The sequence below is a fragment of the Lepisosteus platostomus genome, chromosome 14, assembly GCF_059453375.1.
Source record: "Lepisosteus platostomus isolate fLepPlt1 chromosome 14, fLepPlt1.hap1, whole genome shotgun sequence".
NCBI classification, from domain to species: Eukaryota; Metazoa; Chordata; class Actinopteri; order Semionotiformes; family Lepisosteidae; genus Lepisosteus; species Lepisosteus platostomus.
Genome location: NC_142624.1, coordinates 21,501,270 through 21,520,089, shown reverse-complemented (window position 1 = coordinate 21,520,089; position 18,820 = coordinate 21,501,270). Strand labels below are relative to the sequence as shown.

General features: G+C 35.9%; 1 protein-coding gene across 4 annotated transcripts in view; it reads left to right on the top strand.

Annotated features, from left to right (window-relative positions):
• LOC148648978 (double-stranded RNA-specific editase 1-like) overlaps window positions 1–18,820 on the top strand; it is a 171,891-nt gene that overhangs the window by 52,745 nt on the left and 100,326 nt on the right. For all 4 annotated transcript variants that reach the window (XM_088604990.1, XM_088604989.1, XM_088604988.1 and 1 more), the window contains exon 3: window positions 11,732–11,829. The gene's annotated coding sequence lies outside the window, so the exon portion shown is untranslated. The remainder of the gene's footprint in view (window positions 1–11,731; window positions 11,830–18,820) is intronic.

Genomic DNA, 18,820 nt, shown 5'->3' with positions numbered 1-18,820 from the left:
TAATCAATAATAAAAAATTAGTCAAATATATTTTTTATTTACTGTATAGAATTTACTGTGACATCTTTTATGTGAAATAAATCAGAGATGGGACCTGTTTTAGAATATGATGACAAAAGAATAATTAATTTTTCAATTGTTTTCCTTCTCATAAGTCACTGAAAGAGCAGGTAAATGACTGAGATCTCAGTGGAATGCAGGTCCGTGTTGTGTGCCCCTATTTTTCTATATGTGCTACAAGCTTTGTATGGTGCTTGGAACAGAAAGAGAAAGATTGCTTTAAGGACTTGTGGATCACAAGTGCCACATAACTGTAACCGTTTTATTGACAAACTGTATAATTGTAAAAATCAATATTTTTTTATGTTGAGGCATTCAGTAATTATCTAATCAAACAAAAGTTTATGTATTCAGTACTCCTATTCCCTATGTATACCATTTCCCTTCGAAGAAACAAACTGACGTCCTTGTAGAGGGACAAGAATGGAAGGTTTCATTGTTAATTTTCTTTCTTACTCTTTTTATTTGTGGTGAGGGTATGAGACAATGTCCCTGTATTCCTGCTAGGAAAAATTGCTGTCCCCTCTTTGATTAAATCAAATGGACAGAAATGAGACTTGCTGTACTGTATTTCTTAGTCTTTTAATTTCTAATGTACTTCTCTACAGTAGTTTATAGGATAACAGAAAACTACAGCATCAAGATTAGTAAAAACGAAGGATTAAAAATAGGTCATGCACAGTTGCAAACTGAAATCCTAATCACCATCACGATGCCTTGCATATCATTTAGGGCTTTTAATCCAGAAGGATCTCAAAGCATATAGTGGGTAGCAAGTAGCAGCAGTTCTGTGGTACTGCAGAAAAGATAGAGAGGTGAGATATCATTTAACTCAATTGAAATGAGTACAAATACAGAAACTGCACATACTGTGTAACAACAGATAAGATCTGATTTATGGCTGTTCAGCCACTCAATCCTGAATTGTTTAGGTCACAGAAGTGAGGCATCTCCTCACTGCAGTGTAAAGTAGCTCAGGTTTATATATTCCTTATCAATGTATTCTTATGAAAAACAAGATAGTTTTGTTCAGTGGCTGTTTTGATTTGTTTTTCCTTCATAGGCCAAAAAGTTAGAAGCAGCATTCTTAAAGAAGAAAAGTGCAATAGGGCAATAACCCAAAGCATGTACCTGCATTATGCAGTTAACAGAAACAAACAGGCTATGCTTCCAGCTTCTCCAGTCCCTGATTATCCCTCACGTTGAACTCTTTCCTCGATAGAAGAAAAAGAATGTTCAAGAATGAAAGGCAGCTGGCAGAATACCTGGGAACTGCCTGGAATTCCACAAATTTGGAATGCACTGAAAAATGTATTATTGAATGCCTATGATTCAAGGATGTTATTAGACTGAAATGTTTGTTACATTATTTTTTTAATAGTTTACTGTATAATCAGATTATATTAATATTTTTTTTCAGAATACTTCTTGAACTAACAATTCACATGTACAGATCATGAAAGACGCTTTAAAGTCAATTTTTGCTTTATAACTCTGCTTTCAAACTGCCAAAATCTAAAGCACAGTTGCACTGCTCACCTTCAGTTCTGACTTAGGATGTGTATTCACCTACTCTTTCTTTTGCAATTGTTCAATCATTTCACTCTTTAAAAAAAAGAATCACAAAACGCCCAGTAAGGTTATGGAGCTGTGCTGACTCTAACATCATGCCTCACGGTTAGCAGCTTGTGTGGGCTGAGACAGTTGTAGAAATTGTGGGATTTGAGCCTGCAGGATTTGGCAGCACCAAAGAGAAACACCTCTCCTGTCCCTGCATATTTGTTGTGCTTAAAATATTTTATTGGGACAAAACCCACTGATTAAAAATCGTTACAGAAGGGTGTCCTGAGGACATTGCAGGAGGCAACAGCAGTGCCCATTAATCAACATTAATTATAGACTGCTTGATTCCAAGCAATTCCAATGTGGCCCAACTTTCAAGTTTCAGCCATTTTAATTTAACATTGGTTGTGGAGTTGAATCCATTTAAGTCTTGAATGACTTTAAGAAACATAGAGTGCTTAATAGGAATTATAGCAGTTCCAAGTAAGTAATTTTAAGCAATTGATAATTTTGTGACATGAATCTATAGTCATCTTTATTACTGTTGCCTTTTAGATATTGCAGGAGCGGGTCCTTCAGGATCCAGTATTTAAGTTTTTAAATCAATAAACTTCTAGCAGCCAAAAAAAATAAATAAACCCAAGACAGGGGGATTCTGTATGAACTTTTAGTGAGAAAGAAAATTGTTGTTGTAATTTTTTATTCTGTCTTCCACTTCTTCCCAGTGTCTAATGACACATAGTAGTGGTTAAATTATGGGTCCTCTCACACTTCTTTTACTTTAAATTTAGGATCATAAATACAGTAGTTTTTGTTCTACCCATTACATAATAATGTGTAATTTCACCTCTCGGAATAGCAGCTATGACCCCTGGAACCTCACAAAGGGGAGAATTAAGACGTTTTGGTGAACTTCTCTCACCCGTCTACGTTAGAGCCACTGGTCTTAACACGTCACAGGCAATACAGCCCCCTACTGGAGACTTGGCGCCACCTGGAGGAGAGGTGCCTTCCTCAGTAACGGCACCCCATGCCTACAAAAGGCCCGAAAAGCTGGAGGTGTCAATGTGTGTGCTAAGAGCAATGAAATCCCCAAGCGATTATTCCTACAATAGCCTTATTTAGACTTGGCCATTTTTTCGCTGTCACTTGGAGAATCCTAGTCATTCTTGGAATTAGTTGGGTAGGATTAGTCATTAGTTGGTTAGGTAGTAGAATATGTTAGACTGTGTTTCCATTTTTTGCACCAGGATGTCATTCTTAGATTGCCTTATAATATTCTTTATTTCATAGTGAAAACCGATTATCTTGATTGGACACTTGATACTTTTTTCTTATTGTTCCATAAACCAAAGTACAGGAATCTTAGGGTTAAACATATGATTTTGTTTGATTGAACCAGAAGGTTGTGAATAAAGGATGATATAAAAGCTTACTCTTTGTGTTTTAAATCTGTGTGATATTAACAGCAGAGCACACAGTTGGCTGTTTGGGGTGTAGTGCCTTCTGAAAGTTGAGAGAAGTGAAGTATATATTATTGCTATACAAGTAAAGTTATAAAAAAATGACACGACTGAAGCCAGAGTTTATAAAAAGATGAGTGTTATTTGGTTTTCTTGGCAACAGTCCATGTAGAAAGTGTGTCTTGATGAATGTCAGGGGGGTTTATGTGTGTTTACAGGGACAATATATTATTGGCTATGATGAGATACAGGCCTACCATTAATACAGGTGTATTTGATTTGCTGTGTAAACTGTAAAAAATACTGTGAAAATGCATAGTAATAAAAGTAAAAACATATGAACATTGCAATCAGATTGTGAAGCAAATGAACAGTAATACATCATCGGTATGTTTTTAAATTGAACTACAAGGCAAAATGAATATCAAACAAGCGCCAAATTGTTCAGATTTGTTTACTTCTCAAATCATCATTGTGTAAAAGGAAGGGATTTATTGACTCATACAACTTAAGTTCTAGCTGAATACTTTTCAGAGGTACTGATAAACCATCAGCTTATTTGCAACCAAGATTTTTCTTTGAAGTAGAAGCAAATTAGTTTCATGATGCAAAGAACCCAGGATTTAGTTGTGTGTTTGTGAATGCTAAACTGTATAAACAGCTGGTAGAAATGTATAGCAAGCCCAGTAACAGGACTGAGAAGTAAATGTGGACGAATAGATGGTCAAAAAGTACACTTTATTCAGTAGTATCTGTAGAGTGTAAGGAACTTTAAATGAGTGGCCCCTGATATCCTGCTTTACATGCTGAAATGTGTGAGCCTAACATTGGTATTTTTACAGTGAATCAAAAACTGAATTCCTGCAACACCAAGGACATACAGTATTATAATTTTAAACCATAATGAACATTGTGCCCCTGTAACATAATTTTAGCTTTTAAGACTTTTAAACTGTATTTTATTTCAAATGTACAAGATATCAGTACTTACTTTACTTATTAGACAGGATTAACTGTTGATCACAGCTTTGAGAGGAGCAGGTCAACTGCTTTAAAGGATAAAATGGAATATAAATCACATTCATCATCCACTGTTACCAAATTGTTAGTTTGAGCAATGAGGCAACATCTGATTTGCAGAGAATAAAAACAACGGGGATAATGAGGGTGCTAAACATGACCATTTCAGAGCTCTCACATGTTCTAATAGACTGTAAGACATATCAGAATGATTGTGCCAGACATCTTTTTTTCTTTCTTCTCTAGGCCTTCAGACATGTAGGGTTTATACAAGCCTTGTTAAATGACTGTTGTGCATTCCAAGTAATATGGTTATTGAACACAATAGCTGGTTTCATAGATTATAACAATATGAAGGCTGACACATTGCTTAAATTGTAATTAGCAAGTAGAGGTTCTGAAATTATAATAACTGTAATTGAAGGGCTTAACGTAGAAGATAGTGCTCTCTGTCGTGGTTCTTTGTGGGAGGATACAAAAAGAATTACGTTAGATTGCTTTTTCATTCACCGTAATATGGTTGACACTATCAAAAAATAATAACATCACAAGTCAGATCATATCTTGAGACTCCACGTTCGTCCTTGATTTATTTACTTTTGAGTTTACACCGAATGTACTCTATCCTCCACATAGGCCTTTTTTTGAATGTTACACCATTTACTCCCAATTGTTTTCTCATCCCTTAAACTTAACAATAATTAACCCCCTGTTAAAAAAGAGCAGAACTAACTGAATCAGTGCAGCAGCTGTTGGCTGATGTCTAACATTATTTTGGACTGAGCTTCTAGAATTGTACTTTCTGTATCAGTTACAGGACAGTTTATAGTTACATTTCATATTATCTTGCTGAATAGGTTTGAGAAGGTTGTTGGAACTATTGCTTTGTCGTGGATTACAGTGATGTGAAAAAGTACACCCTCTTCAGATTCCATGGTTTTACATATTAAGACATATCTGACCTTCACCTAGTCCTCACCAAGTCAACAGGAGATAAATCTAACCTCATGTGCCAGATGACAAAGTAAAATGTGTGTTATGTATTTAACAAAAAAAATCAGCCACCATTCAGAAGCCTTGTGTGAAAAAGTAAGTGCGCCCTTTCTGCTTCCATATCAGTTAAGATGGAAATTACAAACAGGTGCTGCTAAACAAGTGCACATAATTAGTTGATCATCAGGAAGTGCTTCCATCAGTATATAAAATCAAAAACTTTGTCCGTTTGGTCTGGAGCATTCAGGTTTATGGTAACACATCATGTCTAGGTCAAAAGATACCTGTGATGGTGTTAGAGAAAGAATCATTTCTGCTCATCAGTCTGGGAAGGGCCATAAAGCCTTAGCAAATTCACTCCAACACAAACTACTTAGGAGTTGGTGAGGACTAGATGAAGGTCAGATATGTCTTAATATGGAACAAGTTAAGGTTTATTTTGTGCTGAAAAGAGGAAAAGAAACAACTTTTTTGTCTGTGTCGACTGCAGCTACCCACTTGACCTATGTCTTAATATGTGAAACCATAGATTCGTAAGGGGTTTTTACTGTTGAGACAGATTCTCTGTAAGAATGGAATCAGTTAACTATTTTGTGCAGATAATACATTTATGTTTGCACATAAATTGGCATTAATCAAGTAATATCAGCCTTGCTGTTCTGTGGAATAAAGGGAATCAAACTCATTTTCCAGGGTGGGACAGATATGATTTAAAGGCATTTCCTTGAGATATTTTTTTTCCGCCTTATGGGCGGAACTGTGGTGCAGTGGTTAAGTGTTGCTGCCTAACAGCGCTGAGGCCCTGGGTTCAATTATGAACCTGAGGTGCTAACTGTGTGCCGTTTGCATGTTCTCCCTGAGTTTTTATGTGCTCGGGTTTCTTCCCACAGTCCAAACACATGCTAGTTGGTTAATTGTCTTCTGAGAAAATCGGCCCTGGTGCACGTGTATGTGTTTGTCTGTTAGGGCCCTGTGGTGGACTAGTTTCCTGTACAGGGTGTATCCAGCTAGGATAGGCTCTGGCTCCTTCATGATCGTGAATTGGATAAAACGGTTAGAAAATGTTTGGATTAGTATCTCCCTTATTTCTAATATTTTGTCTTTAAAATATGTTGCAAGTGCATCAAGTCGTAGAAAACCAAAGAAAGTAAATCAAAGAAAATAAGAAAAGCTTTTTCCTCAGCTGTAAAAGTTGAATAGAAAAAGGCAAATGGTCGAACTTACATTGCCTCCAACATATCTGCTTTGTGCCAGTTTTTCCACAGTTTACAGATTTTACACATTTTATTTATCTTGTTAACCACATACTAAGTTAAATGTGCTGATTAAATATTAAATGCGGAAAAGATTCTTATCTTGAAAAAGTTAGTTCTCTTAAGATTTTATTGGATGTGTTTCTAGACCTTGGGAAGTAGTCGTACTAAATGTAAATTAATGAGACTATAATTTTCATTATACGAAATCATCCTTTCCAGATGGTTTGTGAGGAATGGATTTCATTTAATTAAGCCGTAGTGATGGATAAATGTACAGTATGTATCAATTAGTAAACTATAGCCTGAGATGCTCATTACACTCATACCCCAGTATCTGAACCTAATTTGTTCTTGAAAATCTTTTTGGATGGCAGAAGATCGTAAATCGAAAATGAAAATTCCATTATTTCTTATGGGGAAAATTCCACCCCATTCCAAACCAAAGACAGGTTCACTCAAAAACCACCCTAAATGTGTATTACCATACAGAACATTAAAGCAAGCTTTGTGAACAACTCAGTTCTACTCAAATAAGCTACTGTAGCTGCAAAATCATTAATGATGTCATATTTACATTTTTCATTCTCTCGTAACAAGCTACTGTTGTTGACTATTATGACAAAGAATCTTTTTCTCTTTCTTAAGACCCAGCAGCAGCTACAAAAGAAACACAAAAAACACTTTGAAAATGAGCTTTTACTGTGATTGTAAACAAAGCACTGTTGCCTCACAGTGTCCTTAACCACGGTGTCTTGCACCGTCTTGCAGAAACAAGCAGCTGTTCGGTGGCACTGAGTTCAGGAGATTCTCGGCCAAAATCGGTCACTTTCGAACTTCAAAATTCGGTTTAGCGAAATTTTGTTCTTATAACGAATTACAAGGTATAAATTCTTCATGTTCATGTTAGGATTATCGAATAATCGCATATCGAATGTTCTTATACTGGGGTTTGAGTGTACTTTGACCTCCATAAGTACTGGAACAATAAAGTCAAAATTGCTATTTTCACTGTACTCAAACAGTACACATTTGAGGTGAAAAGATGAATATACAGTAAAATCATAGAATATCTCCTTTTATTTAAGGATACAGTACTTCTGCGCATATATTCTTTAACATCTTAGAATAATACCACTTTTTGTTCCAACACCTTATTTAGGTGAGCATAAGTATTAGGACAAATTAACTGAAAGTAAAATGAAGTAGTATAAAATTTAGTTTTTTGGTTGCAGATCCTTTGCACGCAATAACTGCATCAAGCCTGCGATTCACTGACATCACCAAAATCTGGGTTTGTTTTTTTGAGAAGCTTTGCCAAGCCTGCAGCAATTGCTGCAGCAATTTTCTGTAACAGTTTGTTTTAGGGGGTTTCTGACTTCAGTCTCCTTTTCAGCAAGTGAAATGCATGCTTGATTGGATTTAAATCAGGAGATTGACTTGGCAAATCAAAGACTTTTCCACCTTTTTCATCTGATTAACTCCTTGGTTATGTTGGCAGTGTGTCTTGCTGCATGATGGCCAAGTGCTGGCCAATGAATCTGGAGGCATTTTCTTGGACTCATAGTGTTTCTGTACACTTCTGAAGTCATTGTGGTGCTGTGATCATTAGATACATCACTCATAAAGATGAGTGAGCCCGTTCCTGAGGCAGCCATTCATGCCCAGCCCATGACACTACCTCCACCATGTTTCCCAGGTGAAGCGGTATGCTCTTGATCGTCTGCCGTTTGTTCCTTTCTCCACACTTTCATCTGCCATCATTTTGGTTGATCTGTGCGTTACACTTTATTCCAGATCTCTACTGGCTCATCTTTATATTTCAGCAAATTGTAATCTGGCCTTTCTATTTTTAGTACTCATGAGAGGTTTGCATCTTGCGGTTTAACCTTTATCATTTTGATTTTTATGTCTTCTGTGGACAGCAGATTGTGATACCGTCACCCATGTACTGTGGAGGTTGTTAGTGATTTCAGCGACAGTTGTCTTAGAGTTTTTCTTCACAGCTCTTGATACATTTTCTATCATCAACTATATTTGTTTTCCTCGACCTGGCTGCTAAGTACACCTGTGTTTTCTTCCTGTTGCAAATTGTTGATTTTGCTGTGCCTAGTTTCTGAGCTATGGTTCTGATGGAGTACTTTTTTAGCATCCGAATTGCTTGCTCTCCTTTCATAAACAGTACAGTTCTCTAGTCTTTGTGTTGGCTTAGACCTTCTTACTTCAAAGGGAAGAACAAAGGCTAAATCCAACCCTACATGTTCACGGCGCTTTTATGTGTGCACAATCAATGCAACAGGAAACACCTGACCAATAAGAAACACTTGGCAGCCGGTTTGGTGTAATACTTATGCTCATTGAAATGGGGGGATTAAACACAAAAAATGCTGTTATTCTAAAACGGTACAACATATAAGCACAGAAATACCCAGAAATTCGAAAAAAGTTAGCATAGAAAAAAATGGAACAATATTTGCAACATATTAGCAATATAAAACAGCAGTACATTCACTTGTACAGCTATTATTATTGCTCTTTGGCAACAGCAACTTCTTTTACAAAAATGCTGGCTTTCCATTCACTTTTACAAATTTAAATTTCTGCACTTCTCTTGAACCACACATTATTTTTCAGTTTTCGGTCACAAAATTACAAGGTCTGTATTGCTATGTTCAGAAATATTCATTTAAAATCATAGTATAGTTTCAATGAGACCATTGGTGCTTTAGTCACTGAGATTGCACTAAAATATTTTGTTGGAAAAGGTTGGAAGAAGTGTGTACAGTATACAGTTCTTTCAGTTTTTGAGCCGTTTTTATTATTTGACCTTCCAGAGTAATTTGTGTTGATCAGTGCTAAGAATTCCCAAATACATCTATTTTGATTCCATGATGTAACAAAATAAAATGTAAAAAATGGCAAAAGGGACGAATACTTTTTATAGCCACTATAAGGTTAATGTAAAGGTTTTAATTATGGTTTTATGTATTGTGTTTAAATTGTATATGTGTTTTTCATGCTTTTTCTTTCATATAAAATACCTGCAGGTGCTGTCTCAGGAAAGGACCTATGCAAAAGGTCATTCATATTATCCATTTCACAACAGAAATCACACTCAATACAAAGAATTTAAAAAGCAATACCACATAATCATGAAATGAACTCAAAATGCATATACACCCAATAATTAACCAGACATGAACATAAACTTGGTTTCAGCTACATTTCTGACAGGCATTTTGTTTTACCTATGGCTGTTTTAATGGCATGAAATAGTTTTTAGGAAGCAGCATGAGACCTTGGTATTTTAATGTTAAACCTCAATTAACATTCCTATCAAGAGAACCCTTAAAAATGAAATAGCAATCTTGTGTTCTGCTTCACTGGTGTGAATGTGAATGGCTGAACTTAGATCTCCCTTTCATGAATTGGAATCTGACTACAGCTTGCGTATGTTTTACTTTGCAGTGCAAGGCTGCAGTCGATTAACGTAAGTAATAGTTGAAAAAGCCAGAAGAAAGATTAATAGACATTTTTCTTTTTGGATGGAATTCTCTTGTGCCTGCAGGCAAGCATTGCTACATATCACTTTGATTTCTTGGATTTAAAGCACCTTGATAATGGCCTTTTGTGTGCTAAAATTTTATGCAGACTTGTAGCATTGAGATTGAGAGACATTAATCTGCTGAGTTTCAGCATCAGAATCTCTATGCTGTGCACTCTTATAGACTCCTATATGGATGGAATTGTCTTGTCTATCATGTATCTCTGTCTGTAATGATCCATAATGTGTTTAAAGTGGATTGAATTTACCAGAAATTCTAGATAAATCTTTACTGGGAAAAGACATTTGATAACTTCAGGTTTGTTTTGGTAATGTTTAATGTCTCGGTAAAATACACCTGCTTGTGATTTATTTTTCCTTGCTACAAACAACATGATTTTCCCCTTTAAGTTTTCTGTATTACTTTTTCTTCCACTGTGGTACATACAGTACATATGAAACCCTCAAGTGCTACAGAGTACCACACACTAACCACAAATTTAATACATCATGCTTTTGAAGTAGCCATGATCAGTGGTTAGTAAAATCACAGAAAATGCATTCAATGGCAACTGTTGATAATGAATTTCACACCAGAGATTAATTAATTAACTATATTATACAAATATAGCGGTATGGTATATCCTGTATTTTTTATGAATTGTTATGCATCTTGGGTAATCATAAAATAATCCTTCATATCACAGGTCAATTCATTACATTTATTTTGCATTTTAAATAACTTTCCTATAGGACGGGGCCCACTTGAATGTCCAGTGTTTACCAGGTGGAGAAGTGAGAAAGCACTTCACCATGTGAATTAATGGGAAACTCTAAGTTGTTCAGATTTTCAGATTTAGCCAGGACAGTGGGGTTGACACCCTTACTCTTATGGACATTGGCACAAAAACTTCACTGACCGAGTAGTTCACACTTCGGTATGAAGTCTCCTTCAAAGGACGGCACCTCCTACCGGGCTGTGTCCCTGGTCACATATTGGGGAAGAGGGAAGAGTTCACTTATGGCAGAGACTTGGTTTTCCTAAGTTAGAGGTCTCCTATCCTTCCTTAGCTTTTAAGATCTGATGAGATCAGGTTACAAGGTGGCAACACCCTATACCTTAGATCTTTCTCCATCATTGTAAGTTGGTCAGTTTTCTAATAAAGAGATTTTATTTTGTTGGAAATACCCACCATACTGTACACAAACTTTTTTTTTCCAATTTAAATTCATAGCAAAAGTATCACAGCATTGATTTTGGATTAATTTAACTTTTTTTCCACATGGTTCCTTGACATATTTCGTAGATTAATAATGGTCAGTCTGTATTACCGCCATGTATTGTAATGTCACTATAATGCCTTCAGCAATGACAAGGGCTCATTTCAAATTGTCAGTTAATCTTTTATATTTGAAGTCTGGCTAAGTAATGTGTATTGCATCTTAATTGCACATAACATACTGTGTGTGTTTTTTTTAGCTGTTCTCTTTTTGGCAGGGAGATGTTTTTCTGTTGTTTTCTTCGTCTCCAGACCTCTAATGAGAGTAGGAAGCTTATTTCCCTTTAATAAATTAAGGTTCCAGCAGTTATGGTTAAACTTTTTGACTTGGCAGTGTATTATGCTGGTTTGCTTAATGCGCTACTAAGATAGGTGGTCAGGGGATGTTAGCCAGGCAAGTTTCTATATATATGCTAATTGCCCATCCATTTGTGTTTTAAAACATAAAAACGATGAATAAGTTGTGAGTTCGGCTTCCTATTTCATCTTTTTTTTGTACACAAAGCTCCACTTAACTTATAGAGCATTAACAGAAATGTTATCTCTTATTTACAGGGTGGGGCTGTAAGTCCCATTAGCGGACCTCAGAGACATTTTAAGAAGATCTACACCTACTTTCTGTGTGTGAGGCTGGTTCAGAGTACTGAAACAAGGTAAGAAGCTTTAAATGACAAAACTTTTCAAATGTTTCAAACTTCATTTTAGATAAGCAAGTGTAAGATGACAGCAGCAGTGCAGGACAGAAAACAGTCAGAACAAATTGGGTAGAGTTACACAGCAAAGACCAGCTAAGACCTTTGGGTTAGGCCAGTTATAAGAAGCTTATAATACGTACTAATAAAAACTTATCACATTCACTGTTATGAATAAAGCAGCATGCAGCATTTCTAAGGTTTCAGTCTTGAAACGAAAGACTCTGCCATGACAGATGATATTATGTATAATCTTGACTTGCTGTAGACAGCGTGCTTGTAATATTTTTGTTGATTACTTGCGATTTTATTTAATGTAATTTATTCATGCTTAGTATAAATGCTGACAGTTTCAGGACATTCTTTATTTTTTGCTATTAGGAGGTCTTTGTAGTGCAGTCTAACTCCTTTACAAAAGAGAAGTAGCCCTCAGACTGGGGGTGTACAGTGCCAGAGCTGGAAGACTGCTGTGACTTCAGCTGCCTCTAAATTACTAAGACTGGTTCCATTAATCCACAAAGTCATTGAATGTGGCCCCCTACTGGCCTCTGTATTGAACTGCATGTGTGGCCAGAGATGATCCTGGTTTAAAAAGAAGACTTTATTGCCATACCAGTACAGTTAAATGGATGCAAAGCATGAAGTACAAGTAGAAATTAAAATATCTTCTCTTAGATTAAACTGTTTCTTTAAAATAAATTGTTTTTAAATGTAGCTTACAAGACAGTAACATATTGCAACCTTTGCTTATTTTCCTTTTTGTATTACTTAAAATGGGATAATCATTTTCTGTTGTAGCCTACATAATACCTTAACATAGATCATTTTGTTTTGCAGTGTCCCCCAGTGGACCCCAGTACCAATATCCATGTAGTGTGGCTCCAGTTTCTTTAAATTGTGGGCAACCTAAAAAAATTGGTTGATCTAGGTTTCTTAGACCTGTGTTAGCATAGAAACACCTTTCAGGTCCGGAATTCAACGCCCCTGCCTTTGGGTATAACCAGTGTGTTAGGCATCACAGTGAGATATTTTTTCTGAAGTCGAACAGAATTCTTGTCCTTAGAGAGCTGTGTGTGATTTACAATACGCATTGCATTGAGAACCAAGGATGGGAATTCAGCCTATTTGTCTGTAGTTTATTATGTAGGGTTTCTTTCATTGCTGTTGAGGGTGTCCATCCCTAATGTGGAGAAAAAAATTAATCATAAACTGCAAAATCAGGCCTGGCAGATGAGGTCTTACCGGGATCATGTTTTCCCATCTGGAAATGTGCATTACCTCCTGTGTGAACCCTGAAAGTGTCTGATTATATTTTGCAGAGCTCATAGCATCTTCTGACATTTTGTTGTTTTCTTGAAGGGGTGTTGATGTGAACAGGAAGTCAATACCAGAGACCTTAGTCAGTGTAATATGCTGCTATTTCCACGTGGGTAATTAAGATCTTGCATTGAGCGTCCGAATAAATCTACTTATTTACTGAGAGAATATGCACCTTTATGAGTTTACGGCTTTCTCTTTAACCATGTGCATTTAATGTGTCCTAAATTCATCATGATATGCATTAAAAAAACATTTGTATTCTCCATAGGTTATGTAAAGGGATGCTCCTTTGCTTCCCTTTTTAAATTTAGTTTTGAAAGTTCAATACCGCTGCAAGCCTTTTCTGGAAAAAAAGTAGGATTTCAGAGGTTATCAGGAAATGCCAATATTTAAGAGAGGGGTAAATGACCACATAAATGCTGTCTACAGCTCAGCTTAGATTAAAAGTGAGGTTTGATTATTATTGGTCCCCTTGCACAGCACCCATTTCTTCAATGATTGCCGTTAGTGAAATGAAATGCTACTGCAACCTTGGCAGAATTAACATCGCTTCCTAGACTGGCACGTTTGTAGACTGTGTCATAACATTTCAGCTGTTCCATTGCCAGATTGCTGTGTGTGACAGGAGCAGACAGCAGCAGTGCTGCTCCATCGTCCGCTCTGGAGTTAATCTCTCTCACGGAGTAAATTCAGGAGTGCTTGGTTTTGCTTGGTCTGACCAACTCTCTTATAAAGAGGGCTTAGAAACCTATGCCGAGAAAGCCCACACCTGAAGAAGGCTCCACGGCCGAAACATTGTGTTTTCTTTCTTATCTTTTCAGCATGGAATAAACCTATAACTTGTTCCTATGCTGAGAAACACTGTGTAAATGTTCCTAATGACATCTTTGAGGTTGATTAATGACTCAAGTCACAAATTAAACTTGAAAAGGACATGTTTGTCTGGGCCCTGGTGTTAGCAGTTTCTCATGTGCTGTGAAACGACAGCTCCTTCTAAGAAGGTGCTTCTCATAGTGTATAAAGAGTCCAATATACTCTCTTCTGTATACAGTGCTAAGGTGTTTGCTTTGACCTTTTTCATACTATAGGTAGTGACTCTGACCAGTTTTAGTCATAGATTTATTGTCTTGCAACGTTTTAAAAGGATTAAATCTAAACTGACCAAAGAAAATTGATCCTTTTCTGGGTTAGTTTTGCCTCTTTCTTTCTGTCTACTAACATCTTGTGGAGTCTGTTGTACTTAGATGTATGATGAGATGTTTAAGATTTTGTGAATAAAAGAAATCAAGCAGGATACAAACATGATAGCCTAAAAAATCTTCTTTTCCATTTTCACACACATATATACAGTATTTGCCTACCCATCCCAACACTCTTGAGAGACATAACACATATACACATGCTCATTTCTAATGTAATATTGTCTTTCTTTTTGATGAATAAATGGCATTGACACTTTTTATTAACAGTATTGTATAACATTATTGAAGAGAGAATAATTTCCCCTCAATTATATGATTCAATATCTGATATGCTGTATATACTTTTTAACATATATATTAAACCTATAATATGGAAGGACTGACTGGAGAACTGTGCCATTTATCTTTCAAAATCTGATTAAAGTTCACTCAAAATATTGAAGGTTTTCAACAAACATTTGTTTATAAACATTTCTGCTGCTTTTATTGTGCTGTTCTATTTACTGTCAGTAAACTCCACTCTGTGCTGCTTTTTTCAGTCACAGGAAACATCTTAATTGCTTTTCATTGTCTCTCTTGTTGTTTTCATAACCTCAGTGAGAACCTTATTCTAGCTCCACAGACCTGTTAAGTGGCAGTGAAAAGCTACTACCTTGTGATCATTTTTATAAACATGCAATATCAACATTATTCAGCTTGCTTCCTGGAACATTTCCTTACCAGCATAAACCCAAAACAACACCTCAGAAAGGCAATAACACTACATCTTAACTGTGCTGATATACTGTACAAGAGAATTATACTGTACCTTAAGGTGTAATACTGTACTAATTAATGTAATGTTACTGTGTAAATTCACACTGTAGCCATTTTACCATCCATTTAAATCCTATAACCCAGTGAAAATGGTAACATCAGTTCATTAAGAAACCAACCCTCAACAGCCTATCTCTTCTGTTCCTGGAAATGCCCTTTTTTCCTCGGCTGTGCTTTCTGCTTTAAAACATAACCAGCTGTTTTACATTGTTTTTTTAAAAATGCTTATTTTTATCAGTTACAGAAATAGAATGAAAATGGTACAACAAATTTTAAATTTATCGATTCTTGAAATTTATTGGAAGCTAAAAGAAAGCAACCCTGTTGCTGTGGCTACATAGCAGTGAAATGTAAACTCTTGAATTCTCGTGTGGGTAAGAATACGTAGTTTACTTTTTGTATGCTCATCATTCGTGTCTAAAATCTCCAAAGTACTCATTTTAGAAATAAAAGGCTTTAGTGAACGTCATGCATTACATATAGGCAGAAATAGAAAATTTTGCTTTGAAATGTGACCTTATTATAAAATGATTAACGCAAAGAAATAAAATCCTAAATGCCAACCTGCCTCTCTCTCTCTCCTGAACTCAGCTGCCAATGTACTCTATCCATGCCCTGGAGGGTCTGACCAATGTAAAGGCAAGCTCGGTTCGGTTTTCAATGCAATCTTCAGCTTTTATTAGCCTGTCAATATATGCAATTATGCAGCTTTATTTGACTTTGTTCTTTATGTGGGCTAAATGCCCAAAGCGGACAATATTGGAACCCTCAAAGTCAAATCTTTTTTGGCACTTGCTTTTGTTAAAAAAAAGAACAGAGAAAATGCCAATAGAAGAGCAACTGTTAGCACACCTCAGTTCATCAAATCAAAGTTGTGTGCGCTTTGGAAAAGTAGTAAAACAACATGTGATTTCAAACACAAATCAGCTAAAAAGAAAAACGCTTGTGTTCCTTTTGCTATCACTGGAGTTTTTAAAGGAGAATTGAATCTGGTTAATGATGGCTGTCTGAAATGTTTCAAGCAAATGTCTGCCTTTTCAGTAATGTCTTTCTACATACAGTAGTACATTTTGCAGGCACTGTCATACAACTTAAAATCCATTTTACCTAACCAGTCATTTGTTTTTGGCATCGATCAATACCCATAAATGTGGAGCACCTTTAAATATTTGAGTGAGAGCAGTGAGTGATTAACTTCAAGAATTTTCTTTTGCTTGCTTAGCACTGAATCCTACAATTAATGTGATGCAGCACTGTAAAACTGCGAGGTGGTGCCGTGAATCCTTAAAGTACTGTAGTGATTGTCAGACAAATCTTATTTTAATAATAAAAATAAATGTATTTTAACCTATTAGTGCTTTCCTGTGCAAATGATATGGTACAATATATATATATACTTTACTGGTGACAATTTCATTAAATACAATCATTACATTTTTGAGGCAGGATGCTGCTACCACTTTGCTACCACAATTCCAAATGAGATACTGTATGTGGCAATATTGTATAACACTAACAGATTGATCATTTTTTAATTACATACAATATAGAGAATTATCAGTATTTACATATACATAATAATTAGAAAACTGAAATTTTAATTCTAGATTTTGATTAAAAATCTATTATACATATTGGCTTTAAAACATTGAATTTTAAAACAAATAAATGTGTAAAAAATAAAAAAGAGACCACATTAAAATGAAGGCTTTGAGTGGTGAATTGAATATCTTAATCACGTACTGTGAGTTACATCGCAGCTGATACCGGGCTACACTATATTTAGATCAATATACTGTTTTTAAATTGTTAATTTTGTAATTTGGCGTTGAAGTACAGTACACACTACTCCGAATATTTTCATATAGCATTAATGATCGCTTGCAAAACATTGGTGTAAGAAGTGATATCTAGATTAAGGCAGTCTGAAAGAAAGATGCTAATACTATACTGTAGTTGATGTACAGGATGGATATCTGAGGGTATTTTTTCACTGAATTTGTAAATGTGTGTGGCATGTGGGGAAATGTAGTTTTTTTGTCCATGTATCTATAATGTAAAATAAATAAATGCCACAACTCTGAAGTATTGTAAATATTTACCTTTTGTCTTTATCTCCTCATGTCAGAGAAGCCTGAGTTAGGAGAGGTGGTCTGTAGGATGGCATGATTGAAAGATAGATTAGCATGTCTGTGTGAAACACCAGGTAATAATTTCCAAAATTTCCTCTTTAAGTTTCTATCAAAATCCAAACAAGATGCATTGCAATTAGTGCCCAGCTTTTCACACTACTGTACATCACCTTTTGTATTGGGGACATATCAGATAAACTGAGAAGATTATACTTTATAATTTATTAAAACTCATCAGATACCTACAGCACAATGCATTGCGTGGAATGATCTACTGTAAGTTTATAAAGCCAGCAGAACTACTTTTCCATTACACCTCACAGTGGCTTCATAAATATAATTAACATGGTTGCAAACTGTTCCAAAGACAATTCATGAAAATCTTTGTTTTATGAGAATTTTAATGAAACCAGGCATATTAAAAAACCGAGGTCCAATCCAGGTTAAACTCAGAATTTGTTTTGTCAAAATAGTCAAAAGTTGTAGAATAGGCTGTGTATTTTATATGTTTATAAAATGCTACATTTAAGGAAATATGATGATAAGACTAAGACAAAAAAAGATTAAATGAAGCTACTGTTTCAGTAAAATTTAATGCAACAGAAGTGCCACCTATTGATCTTCTTTGAGCAGTGAATACTGTAGCTTAATGCGACGGCAGTCCAGTATAACCCAGTTTGCTTGCTGCTGACATGCATTCTAGGTGGCTGCACCTGTATAAATGTTTAAGCTTCTAAAGTTCTTGCAGTGCAATGAAATCTAACCAGGTTTGCATAATTTATAGTAGCAAAAAGTGTCCTTCCCCCAAATTGGTTTAAAAATTATTTTCGTTTTGATCTGTTTTGTGCACGTTTCTGTTTTTTCCGGATTAAAGTGTACACACTTTATAATATCTTAATGTGCGAAGTACACCGTTTTTTGTACAAAAAGCACTGAAGCACTTCACGAGCCTCATTTAATTTTCATTTGCTAACTTAACTAGTAAGTGGTTTGTGATGCTGAGTAATGTGCTAATCAGGTCATGCCAGTTAATAAATGCAGATCCCAACTTTTGGCACTCTTGCCATACAATATAACGTATTCTTTACAGACTCAGGCAGGCTCTGCATAGGGTACAGTTAATCCTGTGTGGAGTTTGTATGAAAAGTACTGTGTGTGCCATTGGAGGATCATGTCTGAAGACATTCCCCCAAAGAAATTCAACAAAGCTCTTGGCAGCCATAGACTGTTAGTAACACCAGCATCTGTCAGCAGCCCCAGGTCCCAGGGCCCAGTCCTCTGCTGACTTGTACATGCTGACTCATAGATTTTTCAGAAGAGAGGGTGGGGGTATGCTGCAGTAAGCACACGTGTGCAAGGAAATTAAGGTTTTCGCTGAAATTGCGCTAACCTTGCTGATTCATTCACGCACTCTTGTTCAGTAATACTTTTTAAGGTCTGTCATTTAACAGTTTCTCCCCTGAGAATCATAGAATTCAGCAT